Source organism: Mustela nivalis (genome assembly GCF_964662115.1).
Source record: "Mustela nivalis genome assembly, chromosome: 2".
Taxonomy (NCBI): domain Eukaryota; kingdom Metazoa; phylum Chordata; class Mammalia; order Carnivora; family Mustelidae; genus Mustela; species Mustela nivalis.
Genome location: NC_139021.1, coordinates 141704282 through 141729353, shown reverse-complemented (window position 1 = coordinate 141729353; position 25072 = coordinate 141704282). Strand labels below are relative to the sequence as shown.

Here is a 25072-nt window from a genome sequence, read left to right as displayed (position 1 = left end):
TGATATCGAACATAGCAACATGTTTCTAGATAGGTCTCCTGAGACAAGGGAAATAAAAGCAAAAATAACTACAGGGACTACATTGAAATGAAGTTTCTGCACAGCAAAGGAAAGAGTCACCAAAACTAAAAGGCAACCTACAGTATGGGAGAAGATATTTGCAAATAACATATCCAATAAAGGGTTAATATCCAAAATAAATAAAGAATTATTACAATTCAATATCCCCCAAGCAATAATCCAATTAAAAATGGGCAGAATGGGGCGCCTGGGTGGCTCAGCAGGTTAAAGCCTCTGCCTTCGGCTCAGGTCATGATCCCAGGGTCCTGGGATAGAGCCCTGCATCGGGCTCTCTGCTCAGCAGGGAGCCTGCTTCCTCCTCTCTCTCTGCCTGCCTCTCTGCCTACTTGTGATCTCTGCCTGTCAAATAAATAAATAAAATCTTTAAAAAAAAATAAAAATTAAATTAAAATGGGCAGAAGACATGAACAGATATCTCTCCAAAGAAGACATCCAGATGGCCAAGAGACACAAGAAAAGATGCTCAAAATCCCTCATCATCAGGGATGCAAATCAAAACTACAAAGAGATACCACCTCACACCTGTCAGAGTGGCTATAACCAACAACACAAAAAACAAAAAGTGCCAGGATGTGGAGAAAAAGGAACCCTTGTGAACAACAGGTGGGGATGCAAATTAGGGCAGTCATTACGAAAAATAGTACGAAGAGGAGGTTCCTCAAAAAATTAAATACACTACCCTCCCAATTAGGAATCACACTACTGGTTATTTACCCCAAAAATGTAAAACGTTAATTTGAAAGGACACATGCACCCATATGTTTATAGTCACATATCTAGAATATTCAAATTATGGAAGCAGCCCAAACATCCATTGGTAGAGGAATGGATAAAAGAGACGTGGCAAACATATACGATGGAATATTATTCAGCCATAAAAAAGAATGAAATCTTACCATTTGCAATGGCATGGTTGGAGCTAGAGGGCATTATAGAGCAAAATAAGTCAGTCAGAGAAAGATAAATACCATAGGGAATTTTGACATTTTGGTGAAATTAAGAAAATTTTAATTGTTCACTCTAAGTTTCAACTAAGTCAAATGATGTGTCAATTAGAGTTTTGACATCTTCCAGAATAAGCCAAAGATACCAAGGACACATTAATATGCAAACATTTATATACTCTACATTCACTTTCAGTAACAATACATACAGCTCAGTTCTCTTTTGGCAATCATCCTCTATATGTATTTATAAGGGTATATTAAAAAATTCAAGTGGGTTGTCTGGGGGACTCAGTCAGTTACGTGTCCAGTGCTTGATTTGGGCTCACCTCATGGTCTCACCACCCTGAACCCAGTTAACCTCTACACAGAGCAGAGATCCTGCTTAAGATTCTCTTTCTCCCTCTCCCTCTGCCCCTCTCTCCCCCAGCTCATGTACATGGGTATGCTCTCAATCTCTCTCTCTCTCTCTCACAATATAATAATAATAATGATAATATCAATAATAATTTAAGCTAAGATGCTACCAGATTATAGACTGTCTGGTGGTTTCTGGAGCTTATTAATAAAATAATATTTTTAAAGATATTATAAATTCATGACCAGATTTAAATATGGCGCTAGATGGATACTTGGTTAATGTATTTTAGACTTTAGGAAAGCAATATTAAATGTTATGCCATCATCTCTTTCTAGAAATTGATTCTTAGTCTGTGATTGTGATCCATTTTCTCTGAACACAATTCTATTGAGGTGCACAAACTCTTCACCTAGAATTAAAAAATTAATTTATTCATCAAAAGCATGTATTGCATGTCTAACACTAAATATAGCTCAAATACCTGGGATAGGATAACAGAAAGAAAATTATATTTACATATTAGATCTCTCTTCAAATTACTGAAAACCCATATATCACTTATATCACTCATATATTCAGTTCAGTTAGGTCAGAGAACATACTTACTCGGTACATGGGTCATTCTCACCAAATTCTGGCTGCAAATCTGCCATATTTAATTGACAGTTTTTACCCAAGCAGAGAAGATAATTTACCACATAGCAAAGCTGACTAATCATCTAGCTCTTCAAAAAATTACAGCAAATTGGTATCTATACCATTCTGACTTATTCTGGAGATTACCACCGGCACAGCTAAATTCCAATTTGAAAACAATACTTCAGAAAAGCAAGGCTGTATGTTACCAGTGGCTTGGCAGATAGCACTCCGGTCCCTGCTTGCAATTTTCCTTGGCTCTGAGGTAATATTAGCATGACTGATTAACAATCAATACTAAATATTTAAGATGTGAAAGATGATCTTACTTTGTTATCATCCATAAAAGCATTATCTCAAGTGTTTAGAGCAGAACACTAGGACCACCAAATTGTTCTAACAACTAGAAAAGAAACAAAAACATAAAAACAAACAAACAAACAAAAACCCAGCAGAGAATATCTGGGAGTGGCTTCCACAGTCAGAGAGATCTGAGAACTAGCCCACCTTAGGGTCCAGCCTTGCAAAGTCACAGTGCAAATGGGCACATGACAAGGTCTCAAATTTCACCCTGGCAGGAATCCTGTTTATATTTGTTTAGCCCAGAATTTATCACAATACCTGGCATCGGTATTTTTTTTCTCTTTTTATTTTCCTTACCTTGTCTTCTCTCTTTTTCCAAAACACACATATAAAGGATCTTTGAATGTCTTAAGCTATGTCTGATTCAGGATAGGCAAAAATAAATGTTTGCTGATTGAATGAACAACATTTCCACAATGCTTACACAAGCTGCACTGAAATTGCAGGTGCGCAACTAAAGGACAAGGCCAGCTGAAGATCCTCCACAGCACTGCAGTTTGGTCAAAGAATCATGCATAACCTCTAAATCATTATATCCTCAAAAGCAAATGTGGCTAATATTCCTTGTGGTGTTCAGGCAAGCCATGGAGGCACTGCTTGATAGAACGGTTTCATGTATATGATCTCCCTGATATGAGAAAGTGGTGATGCAACATGGGGGCTTATGTGGGTAGGAGAAGAATCAATGAAACAAGATGGGATTGGGAGGGAGACAAACCATAAGTGACTCTTAATCTCACAAAACAAACTGAGGGTTGCTGGGAGGAGGGGGGTTGGGAGAAGGGGGGTGGGGTTATGGACAGTGGGGACAGTATGTGCTTTGGTGAGTGCTGTGAAGTGTGTAAACCCGGCGATTCACAGACCTGTACCCCTGGGGATAAAAATATATGTTTATAAAAAATAAAAAATTTTTTAAAAAGTGGTTTAATGTTTTCCTTGTAGATACTTGAAGTCAAACTGACAACATTGGAAATGACTTACACAGAAGGAACTCCATTTCCAAGAGAGTGCTGTGTGCTCTTTCCTGCAAAGTTTAAAGGTGCTCCAAAGGGAGAAGGTGGTCCTGTTTGAAAGACATGCTGATGCCACAAAACATTACCCAGAGGTAGCTGCAGACTGGTATAGAATGGGCACATTCTCACTACTTTGCAGGATCACATAGACACAAAACTAGGACACGGCACTGCCCTTAATACCATCCTCACTGCTGGCCATGAAAAGAACAACAAAAAAAAACCAGAATGATAAAACCTCAAGTAGAGCTGAATAAGCACTACAGAAGCATTTGGGAAATCCAATTTTTACAGGTGGACAGCATCCAACAATTCAGTTCTATTTCTGCTGGTGGGTGATCCAGATTTCTTATATAATTGTCCTTTTTCTCTTTGTAACTAAGTACAAAGACTTTAATAATTTGCCATTTAGGCCAGTCCCATAAGCTTCTCTATGTCATGCAAAGATTATGTCATTGTTGCCACATAGCGTTCTCTGTTCCCTTCTATGTAATGATAATGTTGACTTATCCTGGCAGAGCACCTGCCCTGATTTCCCTTTCTTTAATTTGGTCCTCAAGTCCTTCATACGTGTCATGCCAGAATCAAAAGCATCACCTGACTGAAATATGAAGTATGACGTTACATAAGGTTTCAGGGATTTGGGAAAGGACAGTAGATAGGGAGTTGCAGGTGTTATAGATTTATTTGCATGTGATAGAACTAGTGGAATTTTGTTCACTGAGAACTTGAAATTTTTTTAAAAAATACAGTAGTACTCATTTTTTAGGTGAAGAGTTTTATGAGCTTAACACATGCAAAGATTCTTGTGGCCACCATCACAAACAGGATACAAAACTATCTCAACACAACAAAGAATTCCTTCAGGCTGTCCTTTTAACAACTGTAACTTCCCCTCCTACCAACTCCTAGCAATCTCTGATCTGTCCCTTGCATTTTCAGGATGTCATAAATGGAATCACAAGGTATTTAATATGGCTATTCTCACTTAGATTCATATATATATATATATATACACAATATATATTTATATATATTATATACATTTATATATTTACATATATATTTATATATATTATATATAATATATTCTCAATAGAATATATTTTATATATATATATATATATGTAAGTTTGTTCCTTTTTATTATTAAATAGCATTCTATTGTTTATATCCATTTACCTATTCCAATTTGGGGCAACTGGCTATAACATTATTGTGCAGGTTTATATACGAACATAAATTTCATTTATTTAGAGTTATTTCCTAGAAGTGAGGTTTGTGAGGTCTTAGAGTAATTGCATGTTTAATTTTGTAATAAGCTGCCAAACTGTTTTCTAAGATGGGTGTACATTTGGCATCATTTGGATTTGAGCAAACAGAACTATAGTATCAGGGAGGAAATTATTTTACATAACAGTTTATAGAGTTTACATAAGATAGAACATTTTTTTTTCCTACAGCAGAAATGAAAAAATGCATATTAAATAAATTCAGCTCTGTGTATCTTAATGCACTTGGTTCATTTGTTCCTTGAAGACAGACACAGTATGAAATAAAAATTGATGAACACTAAAATGTAGTTATATCTTGTATAACTACAGTTTAGTGTGAAATCATTGCATCCCTAATTATGACTTCTGTTCTTCTAAGAACAGCTGGTCTTACTGAATGTTTTAAATTGTGCAACAGACTAAGAAAGACAGGATCACTAGGAATTGTTACTTCTAATTCCAGGACCCAGTGGCAAAAAGGACTCAAGTCAGCTTGGAAAATGAAGGCAGAGATTAAGTCAGAAACCAAGACTGAAGCATATATTTCAAAAGGTTACGTTCTCTGCTGAGTTGTTTAGGGGAGAGGTGGAAATGAGAAACAGGTTTACAAGGCATTTGCTTAGAAAGGAAGAAAAAGTATGAAAAGAATATGAGGTTTTGGAGACTTCCTTTGAGTTGCTGGATCTAACCTTGCCAGGAGAGCGACATAGAACAATAGTTCCTGTAAGTATGTTAGTCTGTTTGAACTGAGTTTCTGACCATACAAATTACCTCATATAGATATTATAATTCTCTAAGCAAATCTAAAATAATACAAAATAAAGTGAAAAAACTGGAGGCAAACATGTACAAGGCTGGAAATTAAGATACTATTACTGTATTTCAATGGGTTCTAGAACTACATAGCCATTTTTTTTTGTTTTAAAAAATCTCTATTTCTACATTTTTTTTGATGAGCATACAGTTCTTTCATAGAAGTAACATGTAAATAAAAATATAGGATTTCAAAATGTATCTATTTCCATGAAAGAATTATATTTCTTTAAGAACATATATAAGGATTATATTTCTTTTTTTTTTTTTAAGATTTTTATTTATTTATTTAACATAGATCACAAGTAGGCAGAGAGGCAGGCAGAGAGAGAGGCGGAAGCAGGCTCCCCGCTGAACAGAAAGCCCGACGTGGGGCTCCATCCCAGGACCCCGGGATCATGACCTGAGCCGAAGGCAGAGGCCCAACCCACTGAGCTACCCAGGCGCCCCTAGGATTATATTTCTTTAAGAACATATAAGAACAATAGAGAAATACTCAGTTAATTATTGAATGCTGATGCCTTTCTGTACAGGTGAAAAAAATTAAGTTTTTAAAATGACTTATATGCTACTAGGCTACCTACCTAACTGGAATAATATTTACTTTTAATAACTAGTATGAATGCAGTAAATTAATAAGCTTTTCTGAGCCTCCATATCAGCAACTAAAAAACAGGAGTGGCCTTGTGGCTCTTAGTTCCTGTTTTAGGCATGTGATCAAAGAAAATGCCTTATTCCAAACCCAACCAGGATCTACACTTGAAAACACAGTGAGGTGTTTTTGAAATGTTTAAATGTGACTTCCATTATCCACAATCATTCTGATTTCTTGGTGGCCCAGTTTGTCTTAAAAAAATATATATATATAATAATAATAAACATTATGGATCTTTTCTGAAGTAATGATGGGAAATCAATGGGTTTCCATTTTTTTTAAATAGATTATCTCATAAAATCAGGATAGTCCAACAATGGAAAATAGTCTAGTTTAAGACATAATACTTGTACTTCCTTGTAAACATCAGTGATGCCCATAGCTTATCCCTAAAGTATTAAGTTCAGTGTGTTTGGTTCCCTAATTATATCCATTAAAAATGCACAAATTAATTGGTTTAGTGTTTCAGAGACCACTGATTACAGAAATTATTTTTCATCTGAAGAAGAAGCTCACTAAATCTCTGGGGAGAGTTTGTTAGGCTTAAACATCTGACTGCATTGTAGTCTTTAAAGTTGAGCTTTTTTCATAAATTAAAGCTAGGAATAAAAGCATTAAACATATTCTCAACATTATGACTTCTTCCACCACCAACAATCATCTGTTAAACACAAACACTCCCAATGAATGCTGCAAACATAGATTCCTACAGCGCCTTCTGACCTGCATAAATTAATTCCTTTTTGTTATTGTGTCTGCTCTACCTTTGCAATATAGAGTAGATTTTCCATATTAATACAAAGCTTCTCAAATATCTAACCTGAGGGTGATTTGATCTTGCTAGTTTACATGTAAAAGCTAATTAAGTTTCAAAGATCCTCCCAAACCTTGGTTGTTTATAACCTCCCAGGCCCCACCTGAGATAAGGTGGATTGCCTTTCCCTTTAAATCCCTATTTTAGGTGTTTTGACCCTTATTTTAGGTCTCCTGTACACTGGAGAAACTGGCAGTCATTTCTCTCAAATAGTTCTTCCCATCAAGGTATGGCATGGCATATTTGTCCCTGAAATGTTTCAATCACTAAAATGACTAATTCTGATAGTAATTTACAACCTTCTTTTCAATCCAAAGCCTTCACTTCAGGGTGTTCTGGAAAAACTGAAATTTGCTTTCACAAAATAATTCTCTCTCACTCTTCCAGTCTAAATATCATCGTGGATCATTCAGATGTCTTCGGGGATCAGGCTAGCTGGTCGACCAGCATCCCCTCTCGCCCCCCCTGCCCAACAGTTCTCTACTGGACATCCAGACTGGAGCCTGACTATGTGAATTTGCACTCAGTTTCTACAATTCCCTGTAAACCTTATGGCAGTACTTTCATATGCCTGGGCCTTGGTTGCCTCTTCTGTATTGAGATTATAATAGCATCCACCTTAGAGGGTCACTGGCAATTGCAAAAGCTAATGTATTTGAAGGCTTCAAAGAGATTCTGGCATGTAAGATGTACTCAGTAAGAAGCACAATTACCCTTATTTTTAGGGTGAAATACTGTTTAATGTGCCTGACAAAGTCCTGCCTCTACATGGGTCAACCTCCCCTTCTCAGCTGTACTGAACTTCCTTTCAGACCCTTATCTTCACCACGTTCTTTCTTTGCACATGTTTTCCCTGGAATGCATTTCCAAATGTTTTGCCAAGAATACAATTCTCTTCTTCCTTTGTCACTACTCAATCCTTGGCTTTCAATTCAAGCATCCCTTACTGGCACATCTCTGATTGGATCAGGTCTACCTCTGGGCACTACAGTTTTATAAGTCTCCTTCACCTGTATTTTCAGAGAACCATAAAAATGTGCTTTTTTTAATTTTGGAGAAATCTGTAAACAGATAACTATATGATGCCACCAAGCATATAAATATTTATAACTAGATTTTCACAGAGCTGAGGGGAAAGAATGAGTGACTCTGGAGACTGCATCAGGAAATGATTGAACTGATCTTAAAAGATGAATTAGCATCTGCCTCAAAGATGCAAAAATAGCACTAGAAGCTACTTGGTGATTAAAGTGTTGGGCACCATAATGGGGGCTATGAGGGTAATGACTCATTTAATTACGCTGAAAGCCTTCGAAGTTAAGTGCTATTTTCTCCATTTCAGAGATCAGAAATCTGAGGGTTAAAGTAATCTGCATAAGATCATACAGCCTACCCACCCAGAGTCTGGAGGTGAATTTAGACCCCATATCACCTTTTACACTGAAGGCATCCTTCCCTATGCAATGACCTGTAGCAGTGAGAGAACAGGATTCACTCAGGAACCACTGAGAAGATGAGGATGTGTTGGAGGTGGGGTATAAGGGATCTTGGTAAATTAAGCTGAGAAGACAGATCAAGACTAAAACATAAAGAGCTTTATAAGTTTCCCATTGAGAGCAATGAATTTCATCTTGCCAAGTAAAGGAAAGGGAGGGGGTGTCTTACCATTTGGACCCCAAAGAAACTGACCACTCTCTGGGGACCCAGATGGTCCTTATCTTTCTCTACTCTCTCCACTCTCTGAAGAACCCTTTAATACTTAGACATGAATTGACATGCCTGCCAACCCTTACAGGTTGTCACCCTATAAAAATCTACTACAATTGCTTCATCTCACAGTTCAAACTGCTGCGAAGGGGAATTTGTTTGGTGGTGCTACCCTTCCTTGGTTCTCTTTGTTATGATAGAGTGTGCAGAATTACAAGGTGTAGACAGGAGTTAAAGGGCAGAGCTAATTTCCCTATAAAGGAGCTCAAGTTAGGACAAGCATTCCAAAATAGGTCAACTAGATATGCCATACTAAAGAGCTTGAACTTTATCCTGAAAGCTACATTTAATAGTTCTTAAAATACTACTGAACATTGATTTGTAATAGATTTATGCAAATTAACCACATTCAACAGCCAATGTAGTATGCTCTGAACCCTTGAAAGATGTGCCCTGATTAAATATTGACTGTCTCAGCTAAAAAAATTTGCAAGAAGCCATCTAACACAGGAACTGAGAGGTAACATGTTCATGATCTTTTAATAAAACGTATTTATCAGTGTATTGACAATTATCTGTATAAACAACTATACGCCAAAAATACTAGCCAAAAGTTTTTCTACACCAAAGAAAACAGATAAGCCCACAGATTACTTGAATATGCCTAAAATACATATACTTCAGTTTGCAGGAAAATATCTCACTGTTTTTATTTTTCAGTTTTAATGTAAGGGGGAAAAGGACATAATTATTCTTTCTTGTTCTAACACTTTTTACAGTTCACAGAAAGTCAAGCCTTGGAAAATGAACTTCATCACAGAGCCAAAACAAGTATTCTCTTGACTGGAAAGACTCAACTTTAGAAAGATATCACTTTCTTTAAAGCAAATTCAAATGTGTTTCAATAATTATGGGAAAAATAATAGTGTGATTTCCTTACAATCATTCTTACATTACATGCTGTACATCAAAATCAAAATTATTTTTAGGCATGATGGGCAGTTTCCCACTAACAATTTTCTAAATTGCCTAATAATTTTATGTAGCATAATTACAAGACTCCTGCTTGTGTATTTTTCCTTCTCTTTGCTTTCATCTGAATACGAATTAAGAGTAATCACAAGCAAACCTTTATGGTAGATGTTTACAAGGTAATGCTGCAACAGAGCTCTATAAAATGAACGCAACAGGAAAGCCCTTGAAATACTTCCCCCATTAACAATAGGACATGCAACTGTATGAAGGAAAATTTCCAGACTAAGTGATTTTCTGAATAAAAATGGGTGAATATGTGAAGGCAGATTGATTGCTCATGAATCACTTTCATTTCTAAAACTCTGCTGAAAATCTCCCACCTTATGATCCACAATCACACAAATCAACATTTGCAAATCTAATCTCTCTATGAACATTTCCCACTGTGAGAGTTAATTTTTTTGTCAGTTTGGCTAGGCCACCATGCCCAGTTGTTTGGTCAAACACTAGTCTGATATTTCTGTGAAGGTCTGTTGCCAATGTGATTGATATTTATCAGTAGTTGACTTAAAGAAGAGTATCCTTGATAATTAATGTGGGTGGGCCTCAATCCAATCAGTTGAAGGCCTTAAGAGCTAGAACTGACTCCCCTAGAAGAAGGAATTCTGCCTCAAGACTGTACCATAGAATTGCCCGAGTTTACAGCCTACTGGATTGTTGTAGAGATTTTGGACGTATTAGCCCTCACAATCCTATGAATTAATTCATAAAACAAATCTCTCTTCTCACACACACACACACACACACTATTGCTTCTGTTTCTCTGGGGAAGCTTTACTGTTACATCCACATTTTATGCCTTCTTCTCTTTATGATTTTGGCCATATCTACTTATTAATAATCAGATATCTTTCATTAAGTTGAAATTAAAGAAACTCCCTATTTTTATTTGCCTACTCCTAAGAAATATAACCTTAAATTCATAAATTTGAGGTGTTAATTACTTCCAATAAAATATTAATACACAACTGCTAACATCATAAAAATGGTCATTTAAGCCTAACATATATAGTTGTCGAATCACTATACTGTACACCTGAAATGAATGTAACATTGTATGCCAACTGTATCTCAACTAAAAAAAAAAAAAGGTCATTTACATGAGCTCTAAAAATCACACTGCTGGTTCCTGTACCACCCTAGGGCACCATACCCTGGACTCCCTACTCTTCTTGATTTCATTTTGATTAATAAAATAAATTTCTCCCTATCATGTGGAAATTGAACTATGACCTCTATTTTACTTCTCTATTTCTTTCTTTGTCACACAATTTTACCTCGTTTTTATTACCGTCTTACTACAATTAAAGTCTTTATGACATAAAACCCATCACATAGAATTTCCAATAGTCCAAGGACCTATCTTTAATCTCTCTGTTCATCTTAACCAAATATCTACATAGCCAAAAAGTGATCAGAACACAAAATGCCAAGAGAAATAGGCTTTTTCATGCCCTGGCCTTTTTTGTATACTTTGGTGAAGGACTCATTCCCAATAGTTAAACTCAGAGGAAATGCTTGGTGGCTGAGAACTTAAGAGAAATGCCAGAGTTTTCTTATAAAGGATGTTCAGTCTAAAGACTAGGAGGGAATTTCCTAGAGGAACAATAATCAAAGAGTGGAGCAATTAAATATCAGTTGGTCTGGACCTTTGTGGTTGACGATGCACTTCCTGGATGTCTGAGGACAACAGAGGTTCAGAGACATGCCCAAAGTTACTCAGTTTGAGTCCTCCTCATTCCAGTTGTACTACTTACATTTTTTATCACAGCTTCCTCAGCTTCCTTTCCTCCCAAGGAGAACTTGTTTTGAATTAAGATAATTAAGATAATCAGATTGCATTTAATAAAATCATTCCTTCCTCCATTCCCTTTTTCTTTTTCCATGTTCCCTGCTCTTTTTCCATCTCTCCTACCTCTACCTTCCTTTCGTCTTGTAAATATTGGCTATCAGACATTGACCTAATCACTGGCTTTCAGAGATGCAGCTCCCAATTCTCGCTAATTTCAGCTTCCTTCTGTGGGCAAGGAGGAGCTTACATCTTTCCACAATGCTCAGCTCAGCTGTCTCACCTGGCCTGCAGATGTCCCCCCTGATACCACTTCTTTCCAATCATGTCCCTGAAGCAGACAGCAACTTTTTTGCCCATGTAAACCAAACTACCAAAGCCCTCAAAACGCCAGTTTTCTGTTGCCTGATCAGTTTATAAATTATTTCCCTTTGTCTTTCCACTTAAATCAAGTTTTGTGAACAATTTCTCAATATGGATATATACACATCTTCTTACTCATTACTGCATTCTAAATGTATACATTGAGGACCCTTCTTAATGGAAGTATTGATAATGAAGACCACAAGAGTACAGAGATATATGCTACAACAGGAGAAAAGCCAGACAGAAAAGGCTACGTATTATATGAGTCAATTTATGTGGAATATTCAGGAAAGGCAAATGTATAAACAGAAAATAGATTAGTGGTTGCTAGGGGCTTTAGGAAGAGGGAAATAGAAAGTAATTGCTCATAGGTATGGGGTTTTTTTGGGTGAACAGGACAAACAACGTTTTACAATTAGGTAGTTTTGATGGTTGTGGCATCTTACGAACATATCAAAATCACCAACACTTTGTACACTTTCAAAGGGTTAATTTTGTGGTAAGTGAATTATAGCTCAAAAAGAAAAAAAAAAGAGTTCACAGTTATATTTCTGAAAGTCAGAATATTGTTTCACCCATTCTAAAATAATATTTTGCATGTATTAGCACTATGGAATTAGTTTAATAACAGGTGAGTGTGACTGTTTTCTCTCTGAGTGATAAATAAAATAATGTTATGTCATAATATAGATTGCATCATCGAGTCAATGAAATATGGCATATTTCTGATTTTAGTTACCACTAGATACAAAGAAACTCAAAGAACTTTTACTGGAAATAAATTAATAGTTGGCTTTTCACTTCAAATATTTAAACTGAATCTACTCAGCAAATTATCAGTTTATGTTTGGTAAGGATGAGAACCATTGCAGATCTTTTAATGGCCAAGAATTCTTTAGCACTCTTCTCGTCGGAAAGTGGGCTTTATTTTCCCTCTGCCTGTGTCTGGGTGGGTTGTGACTGCTTTCAACAGAGCAGGGAAGGCTTAACACTGGGTGAGTTCCCAGGTCTGGTCAGAGAGAGCCATCCAGGCCCTTCCCCCTAGTTTCCTTGGGATGCTTGCTCAGGGGGAAGCCAATCTCCATAGAAGAAGGCTGATTATTTTAAGTCTACCAAGCTAAAGAGGGCACAAGAAGGTATTTTGGTTGACAGCACCAGCTGAGCTCCCAGCAGACAACAGCATCAACTGCCAGCCACCTGAGGAAGCCACTTGAGCAAGCCCTCTCAGACATTCAGCCCCATCAAGTCTTCAGATAACAGCAGTTAGATCGTATCTGCCTGTAACTGCTTGAGGAATCTCAGGAGAAAACTGCCCCCTCAGGCCCTTCCTGAGTTCATGAGCCACAAAATCACGAGCAGAATAAAAGTTGTAGTTTCATACACTCAGTCTGATAATAATGTGTTATGCGACCGTAGGAACTAAAACAAGGACACAGTGAAGAAGATTTTATTTTCTTTGAAATGACCCATCCAGACTACTCATCAGCTAGCACAAACGGAGGACATGTTTTATATTACACGTTGCTCACAAAAGAATGTTGACTGTTATATTCTAATCGGCTTAGGCAGTTTTTCTCTCCAGCTCAATCCTTTGTTTACCCAGACTCTGGTTCCTTTTCTTTACCCTCCTCAGTCAAAGCCTGATCTACTGTATTCTTAATGGAGTACTAATTTATTATTTATAACTATGTTTGAAAACGTAAATAAAAGCATTTTCTAAGCCAGCAAGAGTTTCCTTCAACCGCTGTATGCTTACATGCCACTATAAAATAAATTGTTAGCCTGCCATGTGTTTGATATATAGTTAATGAAGTGTGGTTCAATGCAAATAAAAAGGATACATCTAATTTGGAAATGCTTTACTTTGGACCTAATTATTGCAGTAACTGGTAGACAATCTTATTACTCCAAAAATGTTCTTTCTGACAGTAAACCCTTACATAATTTCTAGACTGAATTCTAAAAACTTCCTGAACTTGTCCTCTTGATATACAAGGTCTTCGATTATAGGGACATCCCTATTATGGTGCTACCTTTCTTCTCCCATTTCCTATTATTTCCCTCCAGGTACACCTTCTACTAGTCAAAGCAAAAAACATGTCCTCATGGGGTCATACATAGACACTTATTCCCATTTCCAAACGTCAAAGTTCCACGTATGGAAAAGTATCTTCACCCTATGGGTATAACACATGATTTATCAGCTCACAGATTTTCTAGTCTAAAGTTTTCCATGAACTCTCGCCAATAAATAACATCTCCCTCCCTGAAATATGGTACCATGCTTAAGCATATGACTTTTTTTTAATTTTTTTTTTTTTTAAGATTTATTTATTTGTCTGAGAGAGAGAGAGCAAGAGAGAGCACGAGCACAGGCAGACAGAATGGCAGGCAGAGGCAGAGGGAAGCAGGCTCCCTTGCTGAGCCAGGAGCCCGATGTGGGACTCGATCCCAGAATGCTGGGATCATGACCTGAGCCAAAGGCAGCTGCTTAACCAACTGAGCCACCCAGGCATCCCAAGCATATGACTTTTTCTCTCTTGTATTGTTACTATCATTGTATCTTACCTAAATATTTGGCTCAAAAGCTCTCCTGGAACAGGTGCTTATTTAGCAAATGCCACATAACCAAACCCCAAGAGTCAATAAATGAGTAAAAGTGGAAATCAATACAATGTTGAATTTCATTTTGTCTATTTCCTTAAGAGTAGTCAACATATTCCTAAAACTTTCATCAAGAAATGAATTATAACTTTGTAATAGTAATAATTTTGTAAATTTAACTACCTGTCATTGTATAAAAAGACACCTCTGGTGCTAAATTGATCCATTTCATGAACTAGCTGATCTTATCTGCCAAGGGCACATCCATTATTCACCTGAAGAGGGCTGAATTATAACCATGAACTCCTTAAGAAAATGTCAATCCTAAGCAAACCCATCTGAATTTTAGAACACAAAGATAACACTTGCATAGCCTTCAATATTAGGCTTTTAAAAAAGGACCATCTTGTCCCAGAACATTCGTTCTTGTTCATCCCTATTTTATTTTTCTTCAATTATCACACCAAAAAAATGAAGGTCCCTTCACCACCAGAGAAGGGAAGTTAAAGTTATACAAATTTTCCATTACTGTATTTATTCTGAGTTTACAGGATTAAGTCACCTCTACAAAACTCATCCAACTGTACACATTAAATATATGCAATCTTGCATACCAATCATAACTCAATAAAGTTATTTTTAATAAACCCTAATGTTAGGAGTAAATTGTTGCCAGTATACACGACCAGCACTTCTTGGGAGATAGAAGAACTGATGATCTCGATCATGGGAAAGACCCCATGCCTTATACATCCACAAATACAGAACCTGTGTCCACACATAGCACATCACACTTGTAGGTTAGATGGAGACTGGTAGGGAATGAACTTCTAGTCATATCTCAAAGACCTTGCATGGGCTATGCCTTAAGCTGAAACAGCTTTGCCTGCAATGTTTGATCTCCTGATGTGTACTCTTTTAGGGGTTTGTCTCAACATCCTCTCAGTAAGCTATCCCTAACCACTCTCTTTAACTACCTGTGCTCTGTGTTCTCTGTATTAGCACCTGATTGTTTCTTTCTAAAAACAATTCAGGATTCACTATTATTTTGCTTTTTTAATATTTTAACTTGTGTACTCTACACAAGTTAAGGTTCCTGAGGAGAGGAACCTTATTTCTTATTCCCCATTGAATTCCCAGCTCCACTTAGATTGCCCAGCAGAGGGTAAGCACTCATTATATAACAGTTATAAGTATAAGACAGCAATTACAGTATCTAGCTTTGAGCTAAGTCAGTCATGGAGCTCTGTGATCACCGTTCCCATTTTACAGATGAGTTAACTGCCACACAGAGGTTATTAAACTGTCACCCAATCACTAGTTAGCAAGTAACAGAGTCAGGCTTTAAACTCAGGGTCATCTACAAGAAAAACAAATTTCATCACCCCTGTGCCCTTCTATTAGGGTGAACTGCTTTTGCATCCTACCCACAGTGCACATACTTTAAGAAAGCAATTCTTGTTCAAGACACTTAAAGATGAAAAGGCCATTAAAAAGTATGGTTCATGTCTGTGAGATTCCAATTTTAATTGTCCACTTCCATTTCCCTTTTATGTCTTTGTCAACCACGATCTAAGCTACTTTCCCAAAACTATTCCTTGTAATGATCATCTAAAAATTGACACAGAGTCAAAAGAAAAAAAGACTGGGCATCTTTAAAGAAGGCTATCAGGGATAGCAGAACAAGGAAAGGAAGTAAGGGGGCATCGAGACATATCTTAGATGCCAAAAAATAACAATAATAATGATAAGAAGGACACCCTGATTTGAATTCTGGAAACAAAATGCCCATGATAATTAATTACATCCTAGAGATAAGTCATAGGAGAAAAGATTCCAATTTATTCTTTGATTAGAAAAACACAGTACCGGTCTTACTGTAAAATAGCTCAAATTGCTAAGTCAACAAATTCCTAAGCTTACAAAATTAATGATGATTCTTACGGACTCCAGATATTTGTAAGAAAAAAAATCCTTAGAATCTAGAATACAGTATTCTACTTTACCTCCTTATTGGGTGCATAATGTTAGGTAAGTCATTTTACCTCTTGGAGTCTCATCTTCTTTGTCTCCAAATTGGGAAATCAAGATCTGCTTTATCTGTATTCCTGGGTAACCACAGCACTCCAAGCTCACCATGCATCAAGAGAGATGTGAAACCTTTAAAGGCGGTCATTCTCACTTTTATGAGTATTACCTCTGAGCACCTGACATGGAATTCACAAGCTACTTAATGAGGTGAAGACACAATTTGCAGAGGACTTGCTTTGCCATGAACTTAGAGTGAGACCCTGACAATGTCATTTAACTTGCCTGAGCCAGTCTCTTTCTACTTCACTGGTGTGTATCATTATTGTTGCTACTGAATTGTTTCCTCTTTGTTCTACTGATTCATTTGTCAGAGGACACAGACATTCTTCATGAGCAACAGAAAGATTTTTGTCCTCATCTACTATCCAGAGGCCCTTCATATTTTGAGTGTATGATTTAACAATATAATTGTGAGCTAGATAATTAAGATAGGTAGAGCATCAATTCTTCAAGCCCCCTTGTTAATTTCTCCCTCCCTAGAGATGTCCTTAGCAATGTGGTACGTTGGCCAAAATGATATTTGAGTCATCACCTCACTCTCCTAACTCCTTGCATTTTGACAATATTGACCTAGATATTATTATAAATAGAGTAATACAAATTATTTTACTGTACCATATTTCAGAGCTAATAGTGGAGCTAAAAGTAGAAAAATCGAGCTCAAGCCCATCTATCCAAATCAGAGACACTAATATTCTTGAACTTAGTTTTATAAATTAAACTTACAGGGTCCAATTATTTGCAAAAGGCCTTAATAATTCTTCCAAACAATAAAGCTGAGATTAAAACTAGGAAAGGTGTTTAAAAAAAAAAAAAAAACTCTCCCCTTCCTTTAAAATATTATCTCTTCCTGTTCTATGCTCCCTCACTGTGTTCCAACCACCGTGGCTATCCTCCGGGATCTCAAATGAGCCAAATCACTCCCAGCACAGAGTCTTTGGCCAGGCTGCTTTCCCTTGGACATTCTTTCCTCTGCTGTCCATACATCCTTCAAGTCTCTTCCCACCCTTCTGGTTTCTCCTTCACATATTGTATCAATCAGTTGCCAAGAGAGGCTTCTTTTGACCACTCATGTGAGGGCCTGTCACTTTGCTTAGTATCCTTGTGTCTTCAACCACAACGCCATCACTATCTCCTTTAGAGAGCTTCATCATCATTTGGTTTCAAGAGACTGTGTCTCCTTCACTTATCACTTTTGATTCAGCTCCTATGCCAGTTTAGCAGAGACTTAGGCAAAATTTATTGGATGACTGAAAAAAAGATTTAATTCATTCATCCACAGCAAATCATTGTTAAGCAGCCTCCCTTTGCCAGAACCCCGTTGTGTGCTGACAGGGATGGAAAAATGAGGAGTCTGTTGGAATCTCAAGGAGCTCACGGACTTGACAATGGTATGGAAATGCAGAAATTGGGGTCCTTTCTTCTACAATCATATTTTATAGGATATGATTATATCATATATATCATATATATCATATTAACTCAGACCCTATAAAATTAACTTTAATAGACTTCACTTATGGGAACTAGCATCTTAACCTTCAAAATTACTAATTCCCTATTATATATGCACAATGAAGAACTATTTCCAAAACATTTTCCCCTAGCTCAAGAAAGCTTTAAAGAAGCTCATCTCTGGGGCACCTGGGTGGCTCAGTGGTTTAAAACCTCTGCCTTTGGCTCAGGTCATGATCTCAGGGTCCTGGAGGAGCCCCACATCGTGCACTCTGCTCGCAGAGAGCCTGCTTCCTCTCTCTCTCTGTCTGCCTCTCTGCCTACTTGTGATCTCTGTCAAATAAATTTTAAAAATCTTAAAAAAAAAAAAAAAAGAAGCTCATCTCTGCTTAATCTCCATTCAACCAACCAACAAATAGCACAGTACAGGAATTAAGATAACAGGATCTGGGGTAAGAGAGTATAGACCTAAACTGTAGCTTTTCTATGGACTTGGCTGAGTGACTGAGACAAGGTCTGTGTGACTGAGACAAGGCTATGCTTCAGAGCCCCTGGCTATAAAATCAGATAGTGATAGCACTGTGTTATTATGTGAAGTTAAGTTAGGACCTGTTCATTTCCATCCTGGACTGATCCCTGAGCATCTCCCAAGAGTTGAGGCCTCTTCCTGAGTGCTTTATTACACAGCACCACACAAACCCTTGTAGTTCAATGAAGATCCAAGAACATCCTCTTGAAAGTGTGAGCTACACAGCTTTAGGAGTCTTTGTAAATATGAAGGACTCAACTCTTTTCCCTGTCTGTGCTCTGACTGTCCACTTATGAAGACTTTTCTCTATGTGTGTGATACATACTGAGAAAGAAAAAAAACTCAAGTGTCAGATGGCAGCCTCAAGAATAAGAATCATTCAGCCTAGGAGATGATATAATTCTCCCCCGCATGTAAATGTTAAAGCCTGCAACTTAGGTCAGCAAAGCTGAGGTCATAAAATTCCATAAGTAATTCAAGGCCTAAAAAGTACTTTTTCTCATGTATTATAAACATTTAAGTCCTAATAATATGTTGAGGTTGATGTTGGTGTTATCATCGCTATTTCATAGATGAGGAAGCTAACACCCTGAGAGCTCCCTTGGTGTGTCCAAAGCTGCACTGATGATACAGAATAAAAATGAGAGTACAGTGCAGGTTTGGCTCCTTCTGCCGTCTCCCTTCCAATTTCTATAAAGCAAAACAAGGACCTTAGAAAGAATTTTGTATCTCCTTAAGTGCCATAAAGTCCTAAAAGTATCCCCAAGAGCAAGAGCCATATGAAAACTTAGAGATTGCTATCTTCTTTTCAAATTATCTTTTTTATATTAAAAGTTCATGTTTTAAACCATGTACATTAAAATAGATGTCATTGGGGGAAAATGTTTAAATTTCAAGATTCAAAAGTGATTTTGAAATATGTGTGCCCTTTTCCAGTTAAGGGGGAAGAGTGACATATAATCTATAAATTCTCGTGGAATCTTGTTCATTCTAATGAGTATCTGGAAGGGCTATTGCCAATTAATGAATCTTGCAAATAACTAAATGCCATAAAATGTGGGCCAAAGGGCAGTTTTTCTGAACGGGGGGAGGTGTGTGTTCTTTTTGCTGTTGATGACCATCAGGAGTTTACTCCAAAAATATCTATGAAAACATTTACAGGGTTTGAGTGACAGGATGAATGGAGTTTTCGCTGGGAAAGGAAGGTCAATATTTCATTATTAAGTCAATGGTTTTATGAAGTCCCATGGAAACTGCTCTGAAAATAATTACCTAACATGAATGCCTTCTCATGTTTTCATGTGTTTCAGATGAGAGGGTTTCTCAGGCTTTTTCTGTGGTTGCATTATGTATTCTTGTTCTCAAGCTGGGAAAATTATTCTTGTCAAAGATCACATAGATTCCTTTAAATTACAACTATAAATATGTGGAACCAGGTTATCTTTTTTAAAAATAGTGAAAAACTAAATTATTGAGATTCAGTCTCACTGTCATTCTGTCAAAAGTAAAAGCAAAAATGAGAAACAGGATCTCCGTGATCAATTTTCAGTGCAATGACTCATGCCGTGTGTCATTACGAGTGTGCACACGTGCACACACACACACACCCACACACACACAAATATAGCGTATTTGAACTTCATCTGTTATGTGAAATAATGACAGAAAGTTTTATTGATTTCTTTTAAATTGTGGCTAGAGAAGGATATATACAATGAACAGGCTAACGATGGTGACAGAAGTTTTGCATTCACTGGCAATGCCTTGAATGCTAAGGAAAGAAATAAATGAATAAAAAAGTTTTTCACTTGTAAGCATCACCAAATGTCTCAGGATCCTAAGATCTAGCGTGTTTATGAGCAGTAAGTTGGGACAGTTTTGCCTAGGGGCTTGTCTGAGCAATAACTGAAAACAAACAAAATATGCAAACAATAGCCATCTGTTCAGTTAGAGAAGGAGAAATATTGACTCCCCCCTCCAAAAAAAAGTTGACTTTCTTAAAATAACCAGATCAGTGCAGCCCTGCATAACATTTTATTTCCTTAGTCTTGAATTCCACAAAATTCACAACTAGATATTATGGTTAATCAAAGTAACTCTTGGAGAAGAATAACCACCAGCATCCTTTATTTCTGTGACTGCTTATCCTTAAATTAATGTAAGTCCTCACAATTGCTTTTTTTCTGGAAATAGATATGTAGTATATTAACTGACACCTAATAAGAATTTAAAAGGTGATTTATCCTTTCTGATGGAGGCATAATATTTCATTGTATACATGTACTACATCTTCTTTATTCATTCATCTGTTGAAGGGCATCTTGGTTCTTTCCACAGTTTGGCAACTGTGGCCATCGCTGTGATGAACATTGGGGTACTGATGGCCCTTCTTTTCACTACATCTGTATCTTTGAGGTAAATACCCAGTAGTGCCATTACAGGGTCATAGGGTAGCTCAATTTTTTATATCTTAAGGAATCTCCACACTGTTTTCTAACATGGCTGCCCCAACTTACATTGCCACCAACAGTGTAAGAGGGTTCCCCTTTTTCCACATCCTCTCCAACACTTGCCTCCAGCAGAAAGGATGAATACCCAACTTTTGTATCAACATGGATGGAATGAGAAGAGATTATGCTAAGTGAAATAAGTCAAGCAAAGAGAGTCAATTATCATATGGTTTCACTTCTAGAGCATAAGAAATAACACAGGGGACATTGGGAGATGGAGAGGAGAAGTGAGTTGGGGGAATCCGAAGGGGGAGACAAACCATGAGACTGTGGACTCTGAGAAACACACTGAGGGTTTTGGAGGAGGGGGGTGGAGGGATTGAGTGAGCCCAGTGGTGTGTATTATGGAGGGCACACATTACATGGAACGCTGGGTGTGGTGCATAAACAATGAATTATGGATCACTGAAAAAAAAATTAAATGTAATTAATTAAAAAATAAGTAAAAGGTGAATTTACAAGCAAAATATCTACAAACAGAAGATTTCTAATGATTTCTCGGAAAATGTCAACATGGATATATATTATCATGACAATGAGATTTTATCACAAAACCCCAGTTTTATTAAGCCAGTTTCCAATAGTCCTCAATATCAGCTATATAAAATGAGTTTTTAATTTGTTGCATATTAATTATGCCTTAAATAATTGTATAATACCAATAAATAAATAGAACCTTATTCTGCAAACTTTTAGGCTCTCTCTCTTGTTTTGTTTTCTACAACTTTAAATGGCATCTAATGTCTGCTTTCCCAAACTTAATGTAGAAGGAAAACCTAGTAAACCTTGAGAAAAGCAGGTTGAATTACCTAGAGGCAAATATAGAAAGCATCTTAATCCAAATAAAATAGAAAGCAGAACACCAAACAATTCAAACAAATTCTGTTTGGAAATAGACTACATTTAAGGCTCCTATTTGCCCTAAGATCAAGAGCTCTGAGGACCCTGAAACCCTGAAAATAAGAAAAGGAACATCTTGGAAGTAGATCAATAAGCCAGTCAAATCGTCCTACATCCAGGCAACCCTTCTGTAGGAGAGGGGGAGTGAAAAGACTGTGTGGTCCATATAGTCAGAGCCCCATCAAGATACCAGGTTGTCCCAATTCTGCCTTGAACTGCGTGGGATATGTGCATACTATTCCCTGTGCCTTTATACATATGACTACATGGATGGATAGATAGATAGATAGATAAAATATACATACAATAGCATATTAATCATATTTACATATATAATTATATATGTATTTGATCCTCAAGTCTTCTCAGTCTAGCTTATGTGTCCCCTCTTCCAGAAATCACCCTAATTATCCAATTGAAATAGCTCATGGACATTCTTCTCTCTCCAGAAAACACGTAGTGGAGGGGACAATTAAGGAAATCTCCTCGGTCCCTGTCTGAGAATGTACCACAATTAGTATTGGTCTCCTGGTCCTCCTTGCACACATCTCCTGCTTCCCACCAGAACTGCTAGACATGACCAAGAGACAGCGCAGGGTGGAGTTTGGAGCCAAACACACCTTGGTTTGATCTTTTCTCCTTTGAGAATCAACCTCATGTACTTGACCAAGTTACTGAACTTCTCAGGTCCTGCTGTTCTGTGGTCCATAGACTAGCAGTTTTGGTTCACCTGGAATTTGTTAGAAATGTAAAACCTCAGGTCCCACTCAGACCTAGCAAACCAAAAGCTGCATTTTATCCAGGTCCAACCGATATCTGTAGGACACCAGAGATTTACAGTGAGAAGAATGGTTCTCGGAAACCTTCTACCTCCTCACCTAAAATAACAGTAGCTAAATCCCAGGGAGGCTAAGAAGATCGCACATAGGGGAACCTGGGTGGCTCAGTGGGTTAAAGCCTCTGCCTTCAGCTCAGGTCATGATCCCAGCGTCCTGGGATCAAGCCCCACATCAGGGTCTCTGCTCAGAAGAAAGCCTGCTTCCTCCTCTTTCTCTGCCTGCCTGCCTCTCTGCCTACTTGTGATCTCTCTCTGTCCAAAAAATAAATAAAATCTTTAAAAAAAAAGAAGATCAAAAAAAAAAAAAAAGAAGAAGATCACACATATTTATGTAAAGTGCTCAGCATGGTACTTAACCTTACTGACAGTGCTCTTTTTTTTTTTTTTTTGCTATTAGATGGTTCTATCACTTAAATTCTCTGGCCGCATCTCAAAAACCCGGGTAATTATATATGTTACCTATGTAGTGTTTTCTTTTTCTTAGGATGAAATCATTTAATATTTGTAAGCTATCAATGTAGTACATGCTATTCATTATCTTCCCCAATTTTTCTCCCTTCAGGGCAGACATCAATTGGAAGACTCTGCACATCCTTGGGGACTTCCGGGGAGCAGGAATTTGTTGAGTGGTGCAGAAACACACTGTGGAGTTTTAGATGTCTCCATAATCCTATCTCTGCAGGCAGTCCTATAAAGTTCCAAATGCTAAAGTAAATGGAGGAAGCAATTAACAAATGTGTGTGCACACAGCAAAATATGATGACTTTCCATTGATGTTGTTTTAGCGTCTATCAATCCCTAGTCTCAGTTCCTTGCTCATTAATATGTCTAACATGGGAAACTAAAAAAAAAAAAAAAAAAGTCTTTTGTTGAGTTTCACAATAGTTAAATTTTCCTTTAAGTCTTAAGAAAAGCATTTTGCATTATGGTTGTATATATTTACATATGCCCTGGATTTGAATTAGTATAAATCCACTCTATTTGGTATGTACAGAAAAAGAGAGGGACAGAAAGAAAAGATGATTCTGCTGCTCAACAAAGCCATGGTGGTTCTAGCTTTTTATTTTTATTTCTTACTTATTAGGTGAATGTATTTTTTAAATTAAATCTATTTTTTAAGGGCTATGCTTCTCATGTAACTATTAAAAAAAAAAAAAAAAGGCTAGGTATTCCAGATAGTCAGATGAATAAACTGTGCTAAGAATAAATTGGGATCCACAAACAGGCAACAGGTGTCAAAATTCACTACTACTTGTCCCAATCCCAGAAATCATGGCAGTGGTTGTTTTAAGCATATCCCAAGGGCACTCTTGCATCACATCACCTAGACATGGTGCACCCAGTCTGTCCTGCTTTCTTCCAAAACTATGGGGCAGGTGAGAAACTTGAAACTTGCCATGAGAGGAACACCTTCGGCACCTGAAAAACTCAACTCAAGCAGATTCCATCTCCTCCAGGAGTATTTCCAGGGCACCCTGAAAGTCCCGGGAGACCAAAGTGGTCACCAGCAGGGCTCATTGGTATCTCCTTTGGCTTGCTTCTCCATTTTATTTACTTAAGCTCTGCTCTCCTTCATTTTGCAGTAAAAAATGCATATTTCCTGGTCCTTTGATGGATGTAAAATGGTGGTTTTATTGCTTTGTATGCCTAACTTCAATTTCTTGAAAAAGTGATTGTTAATGCCCTGTTGAATTCACAGCTGCCACAGAGACAGAAGCCCAAATTATGAGCAGATCCCAAGGTTGTTTGATTTGGGCTCACTTGTTCAGATCAGCGTAGCCCCCTCTGCAACCCCTTTGAGAGCTCAGGAGAGGCCGTAGTCACCCACTCACAGGAACTGAAAACAGATCCTGGCTTTTACAGGATTTTAATCATCTCCTCTCATTCTGAAACCTCTCTCCGCCTGGTACATGCAGGAGCCTCCACTGGCTCATGTTCAATTCTCTCTCCTTGCTCCGTTTGTTCCCAGAGCTTCTGCTGCTGGGGCTGAGTTTGTCTCTTCCACCTCCGTTGGTTCTGTTGGTCCTTAGGCTGAAGGACCACCCCAGCCAGCACTAAGTGCACCACCAGCCCTAGGTTTCCGCTTCCCCAGGGCACTGGGCCTGTTTCATAGATTATCTGTCATCGCCCAGAGGGGACTTACAGGAGCATCTCTAGTCTCCTGACAGACAAGGCAGACCTGGGCTCTTCTCTTACATCCATGGTAAGTGCCTGAAGACAGACTGCCCTTTGCCGGTGAGGATAATAGAGGTTTCTTCCAAAGCTGGCAGCAGAAGGCCTTCTTTGGCCTTTCT

General features: G+C 37.6%; 1 protein-coding gene across 10 annotated transcripts in view; it reads right to left on the bottom strand.

Annotated features, from left to right (window-relative positions):
- The window catches only part of NRG3 (neuregulin 3), a 1043540-nt gene that overhangs the window by 529583 nt on the left and 488885 nt on the right, over positions 1–25072 (bottom strand). The window lies entirely within an intron of this gene.